Below are 20,952 nucleotides of genomic sequence, written 5' to 3'. Positions count from 1 at the left end.
CACTGATCTCCAGAGAGGCCATATATTACGTTGGAAAAGAGCATGGGTTCTGGAGTCAGAGAGATCTATACTTGGATCCCAAACCTGCATTTGGTAGATTATGTCTTTGGGGTGGTCTTTTAACATCTCTGAGTCTTAGTCTTCTTCTCACATGTGAAATGGTAGTTAAATAAAATAATGCATATAAAGGTCTTGGCATAAAGTATGGACTTACTAAATATCAGTTATTATATTTCCCAAATTGTAAAATCGTTTGGTTCTGTAATTCAAATTTCACAAATATTGCTTTGCCCTTTATAAAATATTATCTTAAACCTATAACCACAAGGACATAGTAGGGATGGCATATACTTTTATGCACTGTATGTGGTTGTCTTTAATTTGGAATATAATCTTTATTTATTTATTTTGCTGCATCATAGAGCTTACAGGATCTTAGTTCTGTGATCAGGGATCGAACTTGTGATCCTTCAATGGAAACACAGAATCCTAACCACTAGACCCCAAGGGAGTTCCTTGGAAATAGTCTTTTTTGTTCTGCCATTGACTCACTCCTTTTATTTTAGTTTTTTTTTATACTTTTTTTTTTGTATTGGTATGTAGCCAATGAACAGTGTTGTGATAGTTTAGGTGAACAGTGAAGGGACTTAGCCATACATATACATGTTTCCATTCTTCCTCAAACTCCCCTCCTATCCAGGCAACCACATAACACTGAACAGAGTTCCATGTGCTATACAGTAAGTCCTTGTTGGTTATCCACTTCAAATATGGCAGTGTGTACATGTCCATCCCAAACTACCTAACTGTCCCTTCCCCTCATCTTTCTCCCCACGTCAGACATAAGTTCATTCTCTAAGTCTGTACTCACTCCTTTTAGTCTTCTTCCCATTACCTCGAATTTATCAAATGAGTTCTCTCCTCATACACCTGAACTCTCACAAATGACAGGAATCTAATTCTAACAAATATGAGCAAAGGAAAACAAGGTTTATGTAACTGGGATGTCAGAAGTGGAGCTGAGTATAGGTTTGTAAAAAATGTCATCTCTTAGATCTGTTTTTTCTCTCTGTGTGGCCCCTTTCACTCCCACTTTCAATCCTACTGCAGCTTGGCTTCCTGAATACAGTAAGAAGATGGTGGGAACTTGGGGAAGGGTTTCAGGATTATGTTTTGGGGATTGTATTGTCCCAGTTGAGCACCCTGAGAGGAAAGAAGAAAGAAAACATCTCTTTCCCAGCATCTGTATATAAAAGCTAGAGTAAGTTCAGTTCAGGTCATTCGCTCAGTTGTGTCCAATTCTTTGGTGACCCTATGGACTGCAGCACACCAGGCTTCCCTGTCCATCACCAACTCCAGAGCTTGCTCAAACTCATGTCCATGGAGTTGGTGGTGGCATTCAGCCACCTCTTCCTCTGTTGCTCCCTTCTCCTCCTGCCTTCAATCTTTCCCAGCATCAGGGTCTTTTCTAAAGAAAGAGCCAGTTGTTTGCATTAGGTGGCCAAAGTATTGGAGGTTCAACTTCAGCAGTGAATATTCAGGACTGATTTCCTTTAGGATTGACAGGTTTGATCTCCTTGCAGTCCAAGGGACTGTCAAGAGTCTTCTCCAACACCACAGTTCAAAAGCACCAATTATTTGGCACTCAGCTTTCTTTATAGTCAATTCTCACATCCATACATGACGACTGGAAAAACCATAGCTTTGACTAGATGAACCTTTGATGGCGAAGTAATGTCTCTGCTTTTTAATACACCGTCTCGGTTGGTCATAGCTTTTCTTCCAAGGAGCAAGCGTCTTTTAATTTCATGGCTGCTGTCACCATCTGCAGTGATTTTTGAGCCCAAGAAATTAAAGTCTCTCACTTTATTTTGTTTCCATTGTTTCCCCATCTATTTGCCATGAAGTGATGGGACCGGATGCCATGATCTTAGTTTTTTGAGTGTCGAGTTTTAAGCTAGCTTTTTCACTGTCCTCTTTCACTTTCATCAAAAGGCTCTTTAGTTCCTCTTTACTTTTTGTCAAAAGGGTGGTGTCATCTGCATATCTAAGGTTATTGATATTTCTTCCAGCAGTCTTGATTCCGGCTTGTGCTTCATCCAGCCTAGCATTCTGCATGATGTACTCTGTATATAAGTTAAATAAGTAAGATGACAATATACAGCCTTGACATACTTCTTTCCCGGTTTGGAACCAGTTCATTGTTCCATGTCTGATTCTAACTGTTGCTTCTTGACCTGCATACAGTTTTCTCAGGAGGCAGGTCAGGTGGTCTGGTATTCCCATCTCGTTCAGAATTTTCCTCAGTTTGTTGTGATGCACATAGTCAAAGGCTTTAGCATAGTCAATGAAGCAGAAGTAGATTTTTTTCTGGAACTCTCTTTGCTTTTTCTATGATCCAACGGATGTTGGCAATTTGATCTGTGGTTCCTCTGCCTTTTCTAAAAGCAGCTTGAACATCTGGAAGTTCTCAGTTCATGTACTGTTGAAGCCTAGTTTGGAGAATTGTGAGCATTACTTTGCTAGTGTGTGAGATGAGTGCACTTGTGTGGTAGTTTGAACATTCTTTGGCATTGCCCTTCTTTGGGATTAAATGAAAACAGCTTTTCCAGTCCTGTGGCCTTTGGTGAGTTTTCCAAATTTGCTGGCATATTGAGTGAAAGACTTGCACAGCATCATCTTTTAGGATCTGTAATAGCTCTGCTGGAATTCCATCACCTCTACTAGCTTTGTTCTTAGTGATGCTTCCTAAGGCCCACTTGACATGCACTCCAGGATGTCTGGCTCTAGGTGAGTGATTACATCATCTTGGTTATCTGGGTCATGAAGATCTTTTTTGTATAGTTCTTCTGTGTATTCTTGCCACATCTTCTTAATATCTTCTGCTTCTGTTAGGTCCATGCTGTTTCTGTCCTTTATTGTGCCCATCTTTGCATGAAGTGTTCTCTTGGTATCTCTAATTTTCTTGAAGAGATCTCTGGTCTTTCCCATTCTATTGTTTTCCTCTGTCTCTTTGCATTGATCACTTAGGCAGACTTTCTTATCTCTCCTTGCTATTCTTTGGAACTCAACATTCAGGTGGATATATCTTTCGTTTTCTCCTTTGCCTTTCACATCTATTTCTCAGCTATTTGTAAGGGCTCCTCAGTCAACCATTTTGCCTTTTTGGATTTCTTCTTTGAGATGGTTTTGATTACTGCCTCCTGTACAATGTTATGAACCTCTGTCCATAGTTCTTCAGGAACTCCATCTATCAAATCTATTCCCTTGAATCTATTTGTTACTTCCACTTTATAAAGTGGAAGTATATTACTATATTAAAGATATAGCAAAGATGGTTAAGTAGAAACCTTTGAAATTGTTGTTTTATCTTCCTTCCTCTCTGAGCCAAGATGGTACTTTAGAAACAATGTCACATTCCTGGAGAATGACTGAAGACGATTACTGTCTTAAGGGATTTGATTTAGGTCATACATGAATGATATAGTGGTTTTCCCTACTTTCTTCAGTTTAAGTCTCAGTTCAGTTCAGTTCAGTCGCTCAGTCGTGTCCGACTCTGTAACCCCATGAATCGCAGCATGCCAGGCCTCCCTGTCCATCACCAACTCCCAGAGTTCACTCAAACTCATGTCCATTGAGTCGGTGATGCCATCCAGCCATCCCATCCTCTGTTGTCCCCTTCTCCTCCTGCCCCCAATGCCTCCCAGCATCTAAGTCTTTTCCAATGAGTCGACTTTTCGCATGAGGTGGCCAAAGTATTGGAGTTTCAGCTTTAGCATCAGTCCTTCCAATGAACACCCAGGACTGATCTCCTTCAGAATGGATTGGTTGGATCTCCTTGCAGTCCAAGGGACTCTGAAGAGTCTTCTCCAACTCCACAGTTCAAAAGCATCAATTTCTCGGCGCTCAGCTTTCTTCACAGTCCAACTCTCACATCCATACATGGCCACTGGAAAAACCATAGCCTTGACTAGACGGACATTTGTTGGCAAAGTAATGTCTCTGTTTTTTAATATGCTGTCTAGGTTGGTCATAACTTTCCTTCCGAGGAGTAAGCATCTTTTAATTTCATGGCTGCAATCACCATCTGAGGTGATTTTGGAATTTTGCAGTAGGGAGTTCATGATCTGAGCCACAGTCAGCTTCCGGTCTTGTTTTTGCTGACCGTACAGATCTTTTCCATCTTCGGCTACAAAGAATATAATTGATCTGATTTCGGTATTGACCATCTGGTGATTCCACGTATAGAGTTGTTTCTTGTGTTATTGGAAGAGGGTGTTTGTTATGACCAGTGAGTTCTCGTGGCCAAATTCTGTTAGCCTTTGCCCTGCTTCAGAGTTAGCGGATTGAAATGCCTATGTCATGTTCTCAGTACTGTGACAACCACTGTGGCCAGAAGTATAAAACTCTATAATTGGCTAGGTCTGGGTCTCCTGCCTGCCCTATGGCCAGGAAGTAGAAATCTATAATTGACAATCCCTTGAGAACTCATGGAGTGAAGGAAGGGAAGTTCTGTGAAGAAGAGGGGGAAAGGAATGTTAGGCAGATCAAAAACAAAAACAAATGTCCACTCCACCCTGTCAACTGAACCACCTCTTTCCTTAGGAGCCTGGAGCTGTTGATTTCTCTTTGTTGAATTTCCCTCTCATTCATTAGAGCAAATTAATTGCTAATTTCTGATTATTTGTCCTTCTAAATATTTCTCATGTTTCTCTTCCTGTCCATTACAAATGCCATCTCCCTAGCTCAGATTTTTGTGACTTCACACCTGCTTGTGTTAATGAATTCCAAATTGACTTCCCTGCCCTCTCTCTGTAAGAGTTCCCCTAATTCTGTAGCTAAATGCAACTTCTTAAACCTCTTAATGAGACAGGCCAAGAACCAGCTACCAATAATAATGATTATAACAAGAACTAACAAAATGCACGTGTTAAGCATTTGTTATATACTAGATATCTTGTCTAGAGAATCCCAGGGACGGCAGAGCCTGGTGGGCTGCTGTCTATGGGGTCGCACAGAGTTGGACACGACTGAAGCGACTTAGCAGCTGCAGCAGATATATTAATAAGGCTTTATATATTTTATTTTGTTCTCATAATAATTCTATAAGGTGTTGTGGTGGCCATGAGAGTGTGCCTCTCATATTTCCTACTGCAGACTTTAATTAACTGGCAGCCCTAGCTGCTGCACTCTGAACCCACCACTGTATTTTCACAAAAGCCACACTTCCCGTGGACTGTTCTCAGCCTATGTCTGAGCACAACAGGGCTGCAAAGGCAGGCCATTCCTTGGAGATTAGGACTCCTTTGACAGGCTACATTGGCTTGAGGATTTCCCATTGGCCTTGCCAAAATTTTCTTCGAATGGCATCACAGTCTAAGACTCTTTCTGCCTAACTCTCCTTCTTTCCCTCTTTCCTGCACAGGGGTCAGACCTGCATCATGTTCTGATAGCTCTCCCATTTTCTCTCTCAGGAGCTCACCCTGCCCTCACCATAAATTTCTTGTATATTTGTTTTCATCTTGATATCTGCTTTTTAGATAATTCAACCAGTACACATGATCCAAGAAAACAGGTGGTAAGGTGGGGTTCTGAGCATGGTTCACTCATTTCCCGGAGGGCAAAGATTATTCCCTCCTGGGTGGTTTGTGAAGCATAAGTAGTCCCTAGCACACAGTGATTTTCCAGTAGCTAAAGAGTTCACTGGAGGTGGCTTGAGAAATCTTCCTTGTTGAGGGGATTGACTTTGCTCATGTGATGATCCAACTGCAGAAGTTATGAGGGGGACAATGTATATGAAGACAGTGGAATTGGCTGGTTACTGCTAAGCTGAACTGATGCTCACTTGGCAGAGAGACAATGAGAATCAGAAAGCTACTAACAAATAGTTAAAGTCTAGGTATGAGAACCCTTATTACTGCAGTGGAAGAGAGGATGTAACTGAATAGCAAACAGATAATCTGATTAGGATGGCAGAGCTCCAGAGACATTTAAAAACAGTAAAGTCAGGTCTGTTATGCTAAGTTCAGGGTCCTGGCTGGAAAAACCTGGGACCCTGACTTGTGAGGTAGGGACATCTGGATGGATGCTTCTAAGGATATGGCTCTGAAGATCCCTCTCAACCAAAAGAACCTGCCGAAGTGAACGGCTCTGTAACAGAGCTAGCACTTCTGTATTGACAGACATAAGATGTAGAATCCCTCCTCCCATAATGCAGAAAGTGCACCCATAAGAATCCCCACCTCCTCTCCAGGCTGCCAGGCCAGTAACTTAGAGTCAAATATCAGCACAACTTGCTGATAAGGGAGAAAAGATGTCATACACTGGAGGAACTGCAGGAATTAGCTAGCATGTACTGGCAGAAGCAAGGTGATATACATGGGATTGTATTTTGATGGTGCTTTGTCAGGGGACCTGAAATATAAGACCAGGTAAGTGAGAATGTATACACTTCTGGACAGTTTTGGGGATAATAGGATTTACCACCCTAGCACTAATCTTAAGGGCTGGGGTAGTTCTTAGAGTCTTTAGCAAAGTGATAGCAGTGTTGAGTAAAGTAGAAATGCGTGAGCTATCTTGGCAGATAGTAGAAGGCTAAAGAAAGTGGCCAAGCAGTAATGGCTGTATTATGTGAGGCCACCAAACATAGCCATTGATTATATTCCATGAGAGAGTTCAGGAGACAACCCATTCACGAAGGCCATCAGGAAAGCAATGGTGAGAGTAACACCAACATCATAGTGGTCGCTCTTCTCTACAGATCAGGGCCAGTTGTAGGAGAGGTGGTCACAGAGCTGAGCTCATAAGTATCCATGGGTTGAGGAGCTTTAAGGTAATAGTTTGTGTGTGCTAAATCATGTCCAACTCTGCGACCTTATGGGACTGTAGCCCGCCAGGCTCCTCTGACCATGGAATTCTCCAGGCAAGAATACTGGAGTGGGTGGCGATGCCCTTCTCCAGGGGATCTTCCTGACCCAGGGGTTGAATCCGCATCTCCTGCATTGGCAGGAAGGTTCTTTACCCCTAGTGCCACCTGGGAAGCCTGTTTAAGGTAATAGAGGCCACAATAATTGTAATGACCTTCAAGGTCTAAGGGAACAGCAAGGGACTTGAGCTGCATGAGTTGTGGCAGTAGCAGTAGAGCATGGTGTTTCTAGGAGAAAAATAGGTAGCACAGCATGGCAAGTATATCCTATGATGATTCCCCTAGTTCTTTTCCCAAAGGCACCCATGGAAGCTTACTTGGGTGATTGTATATTGGGAAGGGGAACTACTCAAACATTTTTAGAGCCACAGTCTGAGTTCACTTTGCTACCCAGAGACCCCAAGCATGGCCATAGTACTAACAGTTCAGCACAGTCGCTCAGTCGTGTCCGACTCTTTGTGACCCCATGAGTCGCAGCACGCCAGGCCTCCCTGTCCATCACCAACTGCCGGAGTCTACCCAAACCCATGTGCACTGAGTCGGTGATGCCATCCAACCATCTCGTCCTCTGTCATCCCCTCCTCCTCCTGCCCTCAATGTTTCTCAGCATGAAGGTCTTTTCAAATGAGTCAGCTCTTCGCATGAGGTGGCCAAAGAATTGGAGTTTCAGCTTCAACATCAGTCCTTTCAGTGAACACCCAGTACTGATCTCCTTTAGGATGGACTGGTTGGATCTGCTTGCAGTCCAAGGGACTCTCAAGAGTCTTCTCCAACACCACAGTTCAAAAGCATCAATTCTTCGGTGCTCAGCTTTCTTTATAGTGCAACTCTCACATCCATACATGACTACTGGAAAAACCATAGCCTTGACTAGATGAACCTTTGTGGACAAAGTAACGTCTCTGCTTTTGAATATGCTGTCTAGGTTGATCATAACTTTCCTTCCAAGGAGTAAGTGTTTTTTAATTTCATGGCTGCAATCACCATCTGCAGTGATTTTAGAGCCCCCCCAAATAAAGTCAGCCACTGTTTCCACTGTTTCCCCATCTATTTGCCATGAAGTGATGGGACCAGATGACATGATCTTAGTTTTCTGAATGTTGAGCTTTAAGCCAACTTTTTCAGTCTCCTCTTTCACTTTCATCGAGAGGCTCTTTAGTTCTTCACTTTCTGCCATAAGGGTGGTGTCATCTCCATATCTGAGGTTATTGATATTTCTCCCGGCAGTCTTGATTCCAGCTTGTGCTTCCCCCAGCCCAGCGTTTCTCATGATGTACTCTGCATATAAGTTAAATAAGCACGGTGACAGTATACAGCCTTGAAGTACTCCTTTTCCTATTTGGAACCAGTCGGTTTTTTCCATGTCCAGTTCTGTTGCTTCCTGGCCTGCATACAGGTTTCTCAAGAGGCAGGTCAGGTGGTCTGGTATTCCCATCTCCTTCAGCATTTTCCACAGTTTATTGTGATCCACAAAGGCTTTGGCATAGTCAATAAAGCGGAAATAGATGTTTTTCTGGAACTGTCTTGCTTTTTTGATGATCCAGCAGATGTTGGCAATTTGATCTGTGGTTCCTCTTCCTTTTCTAAAACCAGCTTGAACATATGGAAGTTCACAGTTCACCTATTGCTGAAGCCTGGCTTAGAGAATTTTGAACATTACTTTACTAGTGTGTGAAATGAGTGCAATTGTGTGGTAGTTTGAGCATCTTTTGGCATTGACTTTCTTTGGGATTGGAATGAAAACTGACCTTTTCCAGTCCTGTGGCCACTGCTGAGTTTTCCAAATTTGCCTACAAAGACCAAATAATAAATGAAGTTCTTGCTGACGTCTGGCTCCAAGTAGGCTTGCTGGGTTTGTGGATACCCTCAGTGGTTATTTCTCCTATTTTTGATCGCATTCATATACTTGAATGTTAGAATAACCCTCACTTTGGGTTAAAGATATAGTAAAGATGGTCAAGTAGAAACCTTTGAAATCGTTCTTTCACCTTGCTTCCTCTCTGAGCAAAGGTATTAAATTGGAAACAATATCACATCCCTGGAGAATGACTGAAGACCATTGTTGGCTTAAACAAGCAGTAGCCTTCATCATAGTTACTGTGCCAGATATGGTTTAATTGCTAGAACTGATCAATAAGGCTTTAAGCATATGGTATATGGCCATTAATCTGACAAAAACATTCGTTTCACTTCAAATCAGAAAAGAAGGGATGGCCAACAATAGCTCATTTACATTTTGATCTCAGGGCTATGTCAGCTTTCCTGTCCAGTCATAATATAGCTGAGGTCTAGAGTGACTGGACATTCCACAAAGCATCACGCTAATCCATTTTATTGATGGTATACTGATGTACTCTAGAGGGTGGGAGTAAAACCGTGCAGGGATTCAGGAATCTGCCATTTCAGTGACGATTTTAAAAGTCCAGTGTCTTGAGTATATTGGGATAGCTCTCCAAAGTATAAAGCAAATCGCTGCATCTTGCATCCCCTACCACAAAGATGGAAGCACAGCAGCCTCCTTGGGTTTGGGGAGCAATATTTTCTACAGCTAGGTTCATTGCTGTGGCTCACATAGAGTAACAGAAGGGCTGCCCACCTTGAGTGAGACCTAGAAAAGAGAAGTCTCTGCCGGTAGGATCTAGAGAATCCTATGTTGTTGGAAGTGTCAGTGGTAGGAAATGATGCAGTTTGGAGCATATGTTAAGTTCCAGTGGAACAATCACACTGTAAGCTCTTGGAATTCTGGCTTCTGTTGCCTCTGAATATCCAACCTGTCAGCAATAGGGACCAATGCTGAGCCCTTGATAGGGCACTTTTCCTTGACCAGATCAACCACCTACTTGGTGGCAAGTCAGCTGTTTTGGGTGTCTCCCACAGTGGCGGGACCAGTGGTTCATCCTCACAAGGATATATGACTTTTTTTGGGCACTACCTGTAGTGCCTCAGTCAGCATCACTATTTAGGGGCTTAGGATATGCTTGATCTTCAGGCAGGGATTCTTACTTAGCATCCCAACATGGGAACCTCGTCAGAGTGAAGGATGTGTGGAGTGAGCCCATGAGCATAGGTCCACTGGTCATATCACATACTGTACCATCCAGGGGCAGCTGGTCTCAGAAAATGTTGAACAGCCTTTTAAAGGCACAGAGTTGGACTGTGAAGAAGAAAGCTGAGCACCTAAGAATTGATGCTTTTGAACTGTGGTGTTGGAGAAGACTCTTGAGAGTCCCTTGGACTGCAAGGAGATCCAACCAGTCCATTCTAAAGGAGATCAGCCCTGCATGTTCTTTGGAAGGAATGATGCTAAAGCTGAAACTCCAGTGCTATGGCCACCTCATGAGAAAGGTTGTCTCATTGGAAAAGACTCTGATGCTGGGAGGGATTGGGGGAAGGAGGAAAAGGGGACGACAGAGGATGAGATGGCTGGATGGCATCACCGACTCGATGGTGAGTTTGAGTGAACTCCGGGAGTCGGTGATGGACAGGGAGGCCTGGCGTGCTGCGATTCGTGGGGTTGCAAAGAGTCGGACATGACTGAGTGACGGAACTGAACTGAACTGAACTGAAAGTGCCAGTGTGGTGGCAACACTGAAAGGTTGGGGCACCATCCTTCAGCATGTAGTATATATGGAGAGAACATTACGTGTGCTGGGTCCCCAGGGGGAAGAATACATGGGTCTGGGAAGAAAGGGGTGCAAACAGAAAAAACCCCACTTACCATTACTCCCAAGGACCCAGAGAGGGTTTTTTTACTTTCTGCCTCTACACCTCTGACCTTTGTAGAGTTGAGGGTTCTGATATCTAAAGAAGGTGTAATCTTGCCAGGGGACACAACAAGGATCTTACTGAGCTATAAGCACTGGCTTCCGCCAGCGCGTTTTGGACTTCTGTGTCCAGGGACTAGCCTGAGAGAAGAGCCCCCATTTTGGCACAAGTAATTGACCCTGATCAGCAGGAGATGGTAAGGCAGTTTTTACTCAGCGTGGACAGGGAGGGAATAAGTGTGGAATTTCTGTGACGCAGTGGGGGCATTTCCTTGCCCTTTTGATTGGACACATGCAGCAGATCTAGTCTGAGAAGGGTGTGCTTACTCACAGCATGATTACCAGACCCTTCAGGAATGAAGGCTCAGGCTGACAAATACATTGCCGATTGGGTTCTTGGCCTCCTTAATCAACAGACATGGACCACAGGCCAGACAAGAAATTTAGACCTTAGGCTTTACTTAGTGCTATGGGGTAAGCGTAGGGGTGTGTCTAGGGTGTCTGGCAGGGAGTGGCTTAGGTGGTTTGCCCACCCCTTAGGTGATGTTTTGTGTAAGGAGCATGCACAGTAACCTGCTTTTGCTCCTGACTCGCCTCCTTTTGCTCCAGGCTCTTCAAAAGTGGCAGTTGGGGTTTTTGGTCTCTTTGTATCCTTTGTCCAGAATTTGGCCTAACTGTGGCATACATGCAGTTTGTTTGTATTTTGTTGCTGGAGGAGATGTGTGTCTAGTTACAAGCATTGCTGGCACTGCAGCAAAGGGTCCCAGGTCCCAGCCTGTCTCAAGGTCACCCTACCAGGTGAGTCATCAAGACCAGCCAAGGTGACAGATGACAGTGAGGGAAATTTAGAAAGCAGGAGGCAGGATGTGAGTACCAGTTGGAGGCCTGAGATCAGTGGTGGTGATGAGGACGCTAGTCTGTTTCACTCAGCAGGCCCTTCGTCCCATGGAACCATGGAGGAGCTACTCCCCAGGCCCTTGTGGAGAGGGAGATGTGTGTGACCATAGGAATGTGTCTCAGAACTCCTATTGTGGGCAGCATAATCGATGTCCTCAGCTGCTGTGTTGTACAACAGTACCACAATTTGCTCCAAGGCCCCATTTCCTGTGGTCTCTTTCCAGCCAGTGACGGTACACAGCAGGCCCGTTCCTGTGAGACAGAGGGCACCTCTGACAGAAGATTTTGGCCTGAGAATCCTACATCAGCTTTGCAGAAACTCTGAACGTGTGGCATTCTGAGGCCCCTCCAGTACTGTCTTCCTTCTTTCCCTCGCTCCTTCTTTTGGGTCAAATGTGTGTCACTATCTGGCACATCTCAGCCTTCTTCAGCTTTCTCCCCATTTTTTTTCCCCACAGGCACTTCCCCCAGTTACTTGGAAGTCTAGTCTGATCTTGGTATCTGCTTCTTGCTTCTGAACTAACACAGGTAGGTAGAAATTTACTGACTTTATAGATGAAGAAACTGTGCTTCAGTGAGGTTGAGTGACTTACTCAAGGTTATACTGTCAATAAGAGCCATAATCTAAATCCGAGATCCATCTGGCTTCAAAGCCCATGTGCCTAGATTTCATATTTCCTTTTTTTTTTCCTGCTTCTGCAGTTTCTGTTGCCTTCATTCGCTCCCAGCCTCCTGGAAAGGCTTTTGGATATTCTAGTTTGTCCCTACCCTGCAAAGGCAGGAGGACTTTTGGGTACACTTATAACAGAATGTGAAAGAAAGAACATTGTACACTTGGGATCAGTTACAGTCCTTGAGGTTAAAGAGCCCCCCGTGCAAAGGAGAAACTCAGGGGACAGTGTTGGTGAACTTCCCCTCCTCTCCTGGAGAGTGTTTCTGGAGTGTTAAACTGGAAGTTCAGAATTTTATTTTATAAGAATAACTGTATGACTTTAAACCGTGATCTTACTAGTACCTGTCCTCCTCCAAACTCTTCGATGAATTTTTAAGGTTTCCTCTTCTTTTTTAAAAAAAATTAATTTATTTTTGGCTCTATGGGGCTTTAGTTGCAGCATGTTGGATATTTTGTTACATCGCATGAGCTTTGTAGTTATGGCTGGGCTTAGTTGCCCCAAGGCATGTGAGCTCTTAGTTTCCTGACCAGGGATCTAACCCAGCTCTGCTTCCCTGAAAGGGGGATTCTTAACCATTGGACCACCAGGGAAGTCCAGGGTTTCCTCTTCTTAATTAAATAAGACACATACTTTTAAAGAATGAAAATCAAGGGTGTGTGGACTTTGTGGTCGAGCACCACCTGTGGAATTCATTCACCCATTCCTGGTCACAGTTTCCCTCACTGCCCTGGCCTCAAGGAGACCATGCTCTTTTACCACGCTGATTTTCACATGGACATACAGCTCTATGGAGATTCCCTGTTGAAAGCTGAAATATCTGAATGAGACGTTAGTAAAGGATAACAAAAGGAAAACCAGCCTAGGGAGTGCCATCTGTCAGTAGCAGGCGATATGGCTTGCAAGTCAGCTTTGTTTTTAGAGTCTGCAGGATGCATTCCGTCTATGGACAGGTCACCCGAGATCTTCCCTTCCTGGCCCTTTGTGGGCCTCCCAAACCACTGCCTTTTACAGGAATGAGACCAGATAGCTGTCTGCCTTGGGGCCTGCTTTAATTGTTCTGTTTCAGATAAATTGTTCCCTTTCTTTGTCGAGGACCCGAGCTTGTCCTAGGGGCTTCCCAGCTGGTGCTAGTGGTAAAAGAACCTGCCTGCAAATGCAGGAGACATAAGAGATGTGGGTTTGATCCCTGGGTCAGGAAGATTCCTTGGAGGAGGGCATGTCAACTCACTCCAATACTGTTGCCTGGAGAATCCCATGGACAGGAAAGCCAGGCAGGCTACAGTCCATAGGGTTGCAAAGAGTCAAACATGACTGAAGCAACTTAGCGCGCACGCATGCACACATGCTCACCCTAGATGTTTAACACAGGGAATCATTTCATCTGACTGCTGAAACTTCGTCTCTTTCCAGTAGAGATGAAGTTTCCACAGTATATCATAATTCAACCCCTTCTTCTCACCTATCTTCATCTACATCATCATTTTCATCTCTAATGGATCATTCCCATATTCTCATCTGCACATAAGCATGCTGTGATATATTAATACCATCTTAAAAAACAAACCACAGAGCAAATATACTTTGTTCTACAACCATTTTCAGTTTATGACTCTTTTCTCTGTTTTCCTTTCTAGCATAATTGTTATCTGTCTCCACTTTTTACTGCACCAACACATCAATTAGACCTTCATCCCTACCATTCCACTGAGAATGCTCTTGTGAAGGTCCTCAGTGGCCTCCAGGTTATGAAATCCACCATTTAATTCTCAGTCCCCATCTTGTTTGTCCACTAGGCAATATTAACATAGTTGATCACTTCCTTGGACCTTCAAATGGATGTTCACTTGACTTTGGAGATACCACACGCCCTTGGTTTCCTGCCTATATTCATGAAGCTTTCCTTCTCATATTCCTTATCATATTGAAGTGCCCTAGGACTCTAGCCTCAGATGTTTTCTCTACCTATGAAAGTGAAAGTGAAGTTGATCAGTCATGTCCGAATCTTTGCATCCCAGTGGACTGTAGCCTACCAGGCTCCTCTGTCCATGGGATTTTCCAGGCAAGAGGACTGGAATGGGTTGCCATTTCCTTCTCCAGGGGATCTTCCGATTGAGGGATCGAACCCGGGTCTTCCTGCATTGCAGGCAGATGCTTTACTGTCTGAGCTAACAGGGAAGTCCCTTTTTCTCTACCTATATTCATAGCCTGTTAAGGGTTGGCACACTACTTCTCTAAAGGACCAGATAGTAAATTTTTTTGGTTTTGTGGGCCATATGATCTCTTGCAACTACTCAAGAAGCCATAGACAGTACAAACAAGGATGTTGATGATCGTTATGATTGTTATATGTATTCAGTGCATATTATGAGCCTTACACTGCGAAATAAACAATATTTATCAACCTGGTATTTTAGCATAGTTTTTGTTCAGTCGCTCAGTCTTGTCCAACTGTTTACTGAACTGCAGCACGCCAGGCTTCCCTCTCCTTCATTATCTCCCAGAGCTTGGTCAAACCCATGTCTATTGAGTCAGTGATACCATCCAACCATCTTATCCTCTGTTGTCCCCTTCTCCTCCTGCCTTCTATCTTTCCCAGCATTAGGGTCTTTTCTAATGAGTAGATTCTTCTAATTAGGTGGCCAAAGTATTGGAGTTGCAGCTTCAGCATCAGTCCTTCTAATGCATATTCAGGATTGATTTCATTTACGATTGACTGGTTGGATCTCCTTGTAGTCCAAGGGACTCTCAAGTGTCTTCTCGAAGACTGCAGCTCAAAAGCATCAATTCTTTGGTGTTCAGCCTTCTTTATGATCCAACTCTCACATCCGTACATGACCACTGGAGAAACTATAGCTTTGACTATATGGACCTTTGTTGGCAAAGTAATGTCTCTGCTTTTTAATATGGTGTATAGGTTGGTCATAGCTTTTCTTCCAAGGAGCAAGTGTCTTCTAATTCATGGTTGCAGTTACCGTCTGCAGTGATTTTAGAGCAGGAGTCTGTTAAAGTCTGTTTACTGTTTCCATTGTTTCCCCATCTATTTGCCTTGAAGTAATAGAACCAGATGCCATGATTTTTGTTTTTAGCACAATTACCTGAGCATTACTAGAGCTTAGATGGAGGAAAAGGTTCCTACCTGTGTAGGGGACGGGAGGAGTTATATTTTGAAATGTGTATATTTCTCCAGGGTCTTGTGCCCAATTTTGTTTAAAATTCAAGGGTTTTAAAATACTCTGCGGATAAAAGTCCATCTAGTCAAAGCTATGGTTTTTCCATTAGTCATGTATGGATGTGAGTGTTGGACCATAAAGGAAGCTGAGCACTGATGAATTGATGCTTTTGAACTGTGGTGTTGGAGAAGACTCTTTGAGAGTTCCTTGGACTGCAGGAAGATCAAACCAGTCAATCCTAAAGGAAATCAGTTCTGAACATTCATTGGAAGGACTGATGCTGAAGCTGAAACTCCAATACTTTGGCCGCTTGATGTGAAGAACTGACTCATTTGAAAAGACCCTGATGCTGGGAAAGATTGAAGGGAGGAGAAGGGACGACAGAGGATGAGATGGTTGGATGGCTTTACTGAGTCAATGGACATGAGTTTGCGCAAGCTCTGGGAGTTGGTGATGGACAGGGAAGCCTGGTGTGCTGCGGTTCATGGGACTGCAAAGAGTCGGACACTACTGAGCAACTAAACTGAACTGAAAAAGGCTCAAGGTTTAATTTGAACTTGTTTTTCTTAATGTCAGCATTCAGTGTTTTCTCATGTGGGAGAAGGATGTATGTAGGGAATGGAGAGTGGCTTGGGTGTGGCTGGGGGGAGGAATGAGGGACAGCTTCTTATTAGGGTCTGAGAAAAAGGGCGGTTACTTTATTTGTGGAGATGGGGTGATTAAACTCTCAAAGTGAATTTTGAGAGACAGCTGCACACAAAAAAGATGATGATTAGAACTAATTACTGTTGTAGATGTTTTGCATTTCTATGGCTCTTTCTATTTACAAAGAATTTTGTAATTGCTGATTAACTTTCCCACACCAGAACCTTGTGACACGGGCAGCAGTACCACAGATGTTTGCATTTGTTTTCTGGGAAGAAATTTGAGCTGCTTTGGCGACATACTAGAATTAGGGAATCAGAATCCTTATTGCAGCTCTTTTAACTTCCTGTGTGACTTTGCGAGTGCAAATGTGAACACTGTTAAAATTATTCTGTAATCTTATAATGAAGAATAACTCATGAAGATTATTTAGTACTTTGCTAAGTTAAAAGGAGATATTATATGTAGGTATATAGTAACAATACTAACTCCTCAAAAATTATTTTCTCCAGGTTTTTAAAAATTAATAATAGTGGCTATATCATATTTTTACACATCAAGTGCTTAGCATAGTGCCTAACATATGTACCTAATAAGTACTTAATAAGTGTTATCCATTATTAATACTGCAACAAGAGCCATGTAACATATGCATTCTATAAAAATTTTTTTAAATTTATTTTTTGGCTTCATTGGATCTTTGTCGCCTCATGTGGGCTTTTTTCTAGCTGTAGCTAGCTGGATCTTCTCTAGTTGTGGTGTGTGGGCTTCTCATTGAGGTGGCAGGGCATTTTTTGTTGCAGGGCATGGGCTCTAGGGCTCTCAGGCTCAGTAGTTGTGGCTCACAGGCTTAGTTGACCTGAAGCATATGGGATTTTCCTGGACCAGGGATTCAACCTGTGTCCCCTGCATTGGCAGGAGGATTCTTAACCATGAGCCATCCGTGAAGTCCACACATACATTCTTATTGCTTCTACTTGATTGCTTTAGTGTTCCTGTCTTGTATAAAAATGCGTGCAGGTGTACATTCTCTTATTCAGCAATATTAATTGAGTGACTACTGTTTATCAGACATTGTGCTTAGAACTAGGGATACAGTTCAGTTCAGTTCAGTTCAGTCGCTCAGTCATGTCCGACTCTTTGCGACCCCATGTATCGCAGCACGCCAGGCCTCCCTGTCCATCACCGACTCCCGGAGTTCACTCAACCTCACGTCCATCGAGTCGGGGGTGCCATCCAGCCATCTCATCCTCTGTCGTCCCCTTCTCCTCCTGCCCCCAATCCCTCCCAGCATCAGAGTCTTTTCCAATGAGTCAACTCTTCGCATGAGGTGGCCAAGGTACTGGAGTTTAAGCTTTAGCATCATTCCTTCCAATGAACACCCAGGGCTGATCTCCCTTAGAACGGACTGGTTGGGTCTCCTTGCAGTCCAAGGGACTCTCAAGAGTCTTCTCCAACACCACAATTCAAAAGCATCAATTCTTCGGTGCTCAGCTTTCTTCACAGTCCAACTCTTACATCCATACATGACTACTGGAAAAACCATAGCCTTGACTAGATGGACCTTTGTTGGCAAAGTAATGTCTCTGCTTTTTAATATGTTATCTAGGTTGGTCATAACTTTCTTCCAAGGAGTAAGCGTTTTTTAATTTCATGGCTGCAATCACCATCTGCAGTGATTTTGGAGCCCCCCCAAAATAAAGACTGACACTTTTTCGACTGTTTCCCTATCTATTTCCCATGAAGTGATGGGATAGATTCCATGATCTTCGTTTTCTGAATGGTGAGCTGTAAGCCAACTTTTTCACTCTCCTCTTTCACTTTCATCAAGAGGCTTTTTAGTTCCTCTTCACTTTCTGCCATAAGGGTGGTGTCATCTTCATATCTGAGGTTATTGATATTTCTCCCGGCAGTCTTGATTCCAGCTTGAGCTTCTTCCAGCCCAACGTTTCTCATGATGTACTCTGCATATAAGTTAAATAAGCAGGGTGACAGTATACAGCCTTGACGTACTCTTTTCCTGTTTGGAAGCAGTCTGTTGTTCCGTGTCCAGTTCAAAACATTGGTGAACAAAAAAGGAGTACCTGCTTGCATGAAGCTTATGTTCTGGCAGGAGGGGAAGGACTCACATTATCTAACTTCTACTAGAAAATGTTGTAGTAGGAGTTAGGCTGGCATGGAGAGGACAGAAGCATGATTAGGGTATATTTTGGATATGTATGGAAAAAATTTCTGAATTTTTACGTAAAAATAGTATTTTGTTATAGCAGTAGGTTAAGTATTTATTTGTAAGCTATTCGTTTTTATAGAAGTATTTAAATTTCCTGGTGGCTCAGAAAGTAAAGAATCTGTCTGCAGTGTGGGAGACCCAGGTTTGAGGCAGGAAGTTCCCCTGGAGAAGGAAGTGGCAACCCATTCCAGTATTCCTGCCTGGAAAATCCCATGGACAGAGGAGCCTGGTGGGCTACAGTCCATGGGGTCACAAAGAGTCAGTCATGACTGAGTGCCTAATACACACGTTTTATTTTAAGACAAATATGCTTATGGTTTTATAAAATATTTAAAGAAAGCATTATTTCATTGATTATAATATCAATGCTAATGACACCATACTGAAACTTTTAAGGATAGAAAAAGTATCCATAATTTCCTTCCAATATTATTCCTTCTAAATTGCCTGCTTCAACATAGGGAAAATAGGGTCAGTTTCCTGACATTTGGGCATGGCTTGGATTGCAGACAGCTCAGAGGGATGGTAGTAGTAGGGAAGAACATTACATAATGGCGAGTGACTCCCTTAGGGCCTGCTTTGATGGGATGAGTAAAGGGAGAGGACTATTGGCCATGCGGAAAAAGAACAGGTGAAGGTGAGTAGACTGAGTCAGGATTGAATCCCTGGGACATGACAGGTGGCAGAAGACCAGCGAGAAGGTTCTGGAGGTAGAGAAGAGCTCCAGGCTCTCACATGTCTTCTCAAACTCAGGTGATTTCTGGGGAAATAGCTGCCTCTACCCCACAACATAAAGACTTAACACTTTTCTTTCTGTTAGGGTTTTAGGGCAATGGATTGAAATGCAAGCCAGAGTACTGCCAAGATAACCCTGAAACAAGTTAATTTTGGGTTCTACAGGCTGTGAGTTTGGCCCCTTGCCCTCTTTTCCAGCTGCCACCGAAGTCTTCTCAGTCTGGGTTCTGCCTGGATACATCTAAATTGGGATGCAGTTTCCCAATTTATTCTTCACTCTTCAGACACTGAAATGAGTGTATGAACAATTTGTAGATTTTTAAGGTTAGAATTAGAGTCATGAAATTGAAAAATATGTCAAAAATATCATCTGGGAAGTTTCTCTCCATGTCCCTGACCCTGTCTGAAAAGTGTGTGTGTTTGTTTTTCCTGCTTAAACTGTCAGTTCTCTGATGGCAAGATTCCATACACTAAGACCAATAGTCACAGAACTCCTGGAAATCTTCATGAATATGAGGAGTAAATGTCCCCGAACTTGATGAAAATGTTTTGGAGGCTCTTCTGCCTTCTTCTAGGCCCCTTTCTGAGACACTCCCTTGAGTGTCTGGGTGCAGGCTTGGGTGTGAGCTCTAGTTGGCAAACCCTTAAGCTTTCTTATTCTGGACACTAGGCTGTTTGGATTCCTGGTACCTCCTTTAACAGTGCAGCCTACATGCTCTGTCATTCTGTCAGAAAATCCTATAAGGGTAAGGAGAAAATTCATTTCAGTAGAAAACTCCCATATAATATCTCTGATCTCAGGTTCCTTCAGTTTTACCAGAGGAGAAGTCAGCCATGTCATCCTCTGCCATGAAGAGACCTAGGCAGGAGTCCACGGCAGCACTTCAGTGCACTGAGAAACCTGTACAAATGTATGGCTCATCCCAGGTGCTGAGAATTGAAACTTCAGGCTTGGATGACGCCCCTAGACACGTTAGGGAGACAACCAACAGTTTTTCTACTTTACATGGAAATGCTAATTTCATTGCAAAAGAGAAGTACCAAAATAGTATGATTTTAACAGTGAAATGTAGGAGTGTGGAATTTGTAATGTTATAGACAAATTAAGCATGAAATGCAAATACCACATCAGAGTATGCTGGATATCCAGATCTCAGCTGAAATTCTCTGAAGGGTTACAGTGGCTAACTAGTGCATCTGACTAAGAGGGCTACTGTGTGAGGCGATTGGAGAGGGTAAAAATAAAGGATGTAGAAGAGGAGGAGGCAGTCTTAGGTTTGTGACGTCTCCTCAGCTCATCTGGGGAAGTTGTTCATAGATTTGAATATTTACAGGAATGAATACACTGAAATATACATATATATATATATTTGAGAATTAATAACGGTTCCTTGGGAGAATACTACTTATGGTTATGTGACAACTTGAAGACTGTCTTGGTACGTTTGGGTTTCTGTAACAATACTGTAGACTGGGTGGCTTTTAAATAACAGAATTTATTTCTCATGGTCCTAGAGACTGAAGTCCAAGATCAAGGTGCCAGTCAGTAGCTTCAGTGTCTGGTGAGGACCTGCTTCCTGGTTCATAGATGGCCATCTTTTTGTTGTAATCTGAGATCGTGGAAAACAGAGGGGAAGTGAGCTCTATCGTGACCCTTTAAAGGGTATATATACAGTAATCCCATTCATGAGGGTTCCACCCTCATGACCTCATCTAATCTAAATTACCTCTCAAAGGCCCCACTTCTGAATACCATCACTTTGAGGTTAGGGTTTCAATATGTGAATTTGTAGGAGGACATAAACATTTAGTCCATACAAAGACATCTGATAACCTGCCATTGTGATTGCTTTAATCCTCTGTTCAGAGTCCTTGAATGGATCCTAGTGCCAGTAGCACAAGTCACTCATTC

At 43.1% G+C, this 20,952-nt stretch overlaps 1 protein-coding gene across 1 annotated transcript in view; it reads left to right on the top strand.

The window, feature by feature from the left end:
- Positions 1 to 20,952, top strand: part of SPATA31F3 (SPATA31 subfamily F member 3) — a 70,722-nt gene that overhangs the window by 21,726 nt on the left and 28,044 nt on the right. The window contains exon 2 of the mRNA XM_052645116.1: positions 12,045 to 12,114. The gene's annotated coding sequence lies outside the window, so the exon portion shown is untranslated. The remainder of the gene's footprint in view (positions 1 to 12,044; positions 12,115 to 20,952) is intronic.

This window comes from Budorcas taxicolor, chromosome 8 (assembly GCF_023091745.1).
Source record: "Budorcas taxicolor isolate Tak-1 chromosome 8, Takin1.1, whole genome shotgun sequence".
Classification (NCBI taxonomy): Eukaryota; Metazoa; Chordata; class Mammalia; order Artiodactyla; family Bovidae; genus Budorcas; species Budorcas taxicolor.
This window is presented reverse-complemented; position numbering and strand designations above follow the sequence as displayed.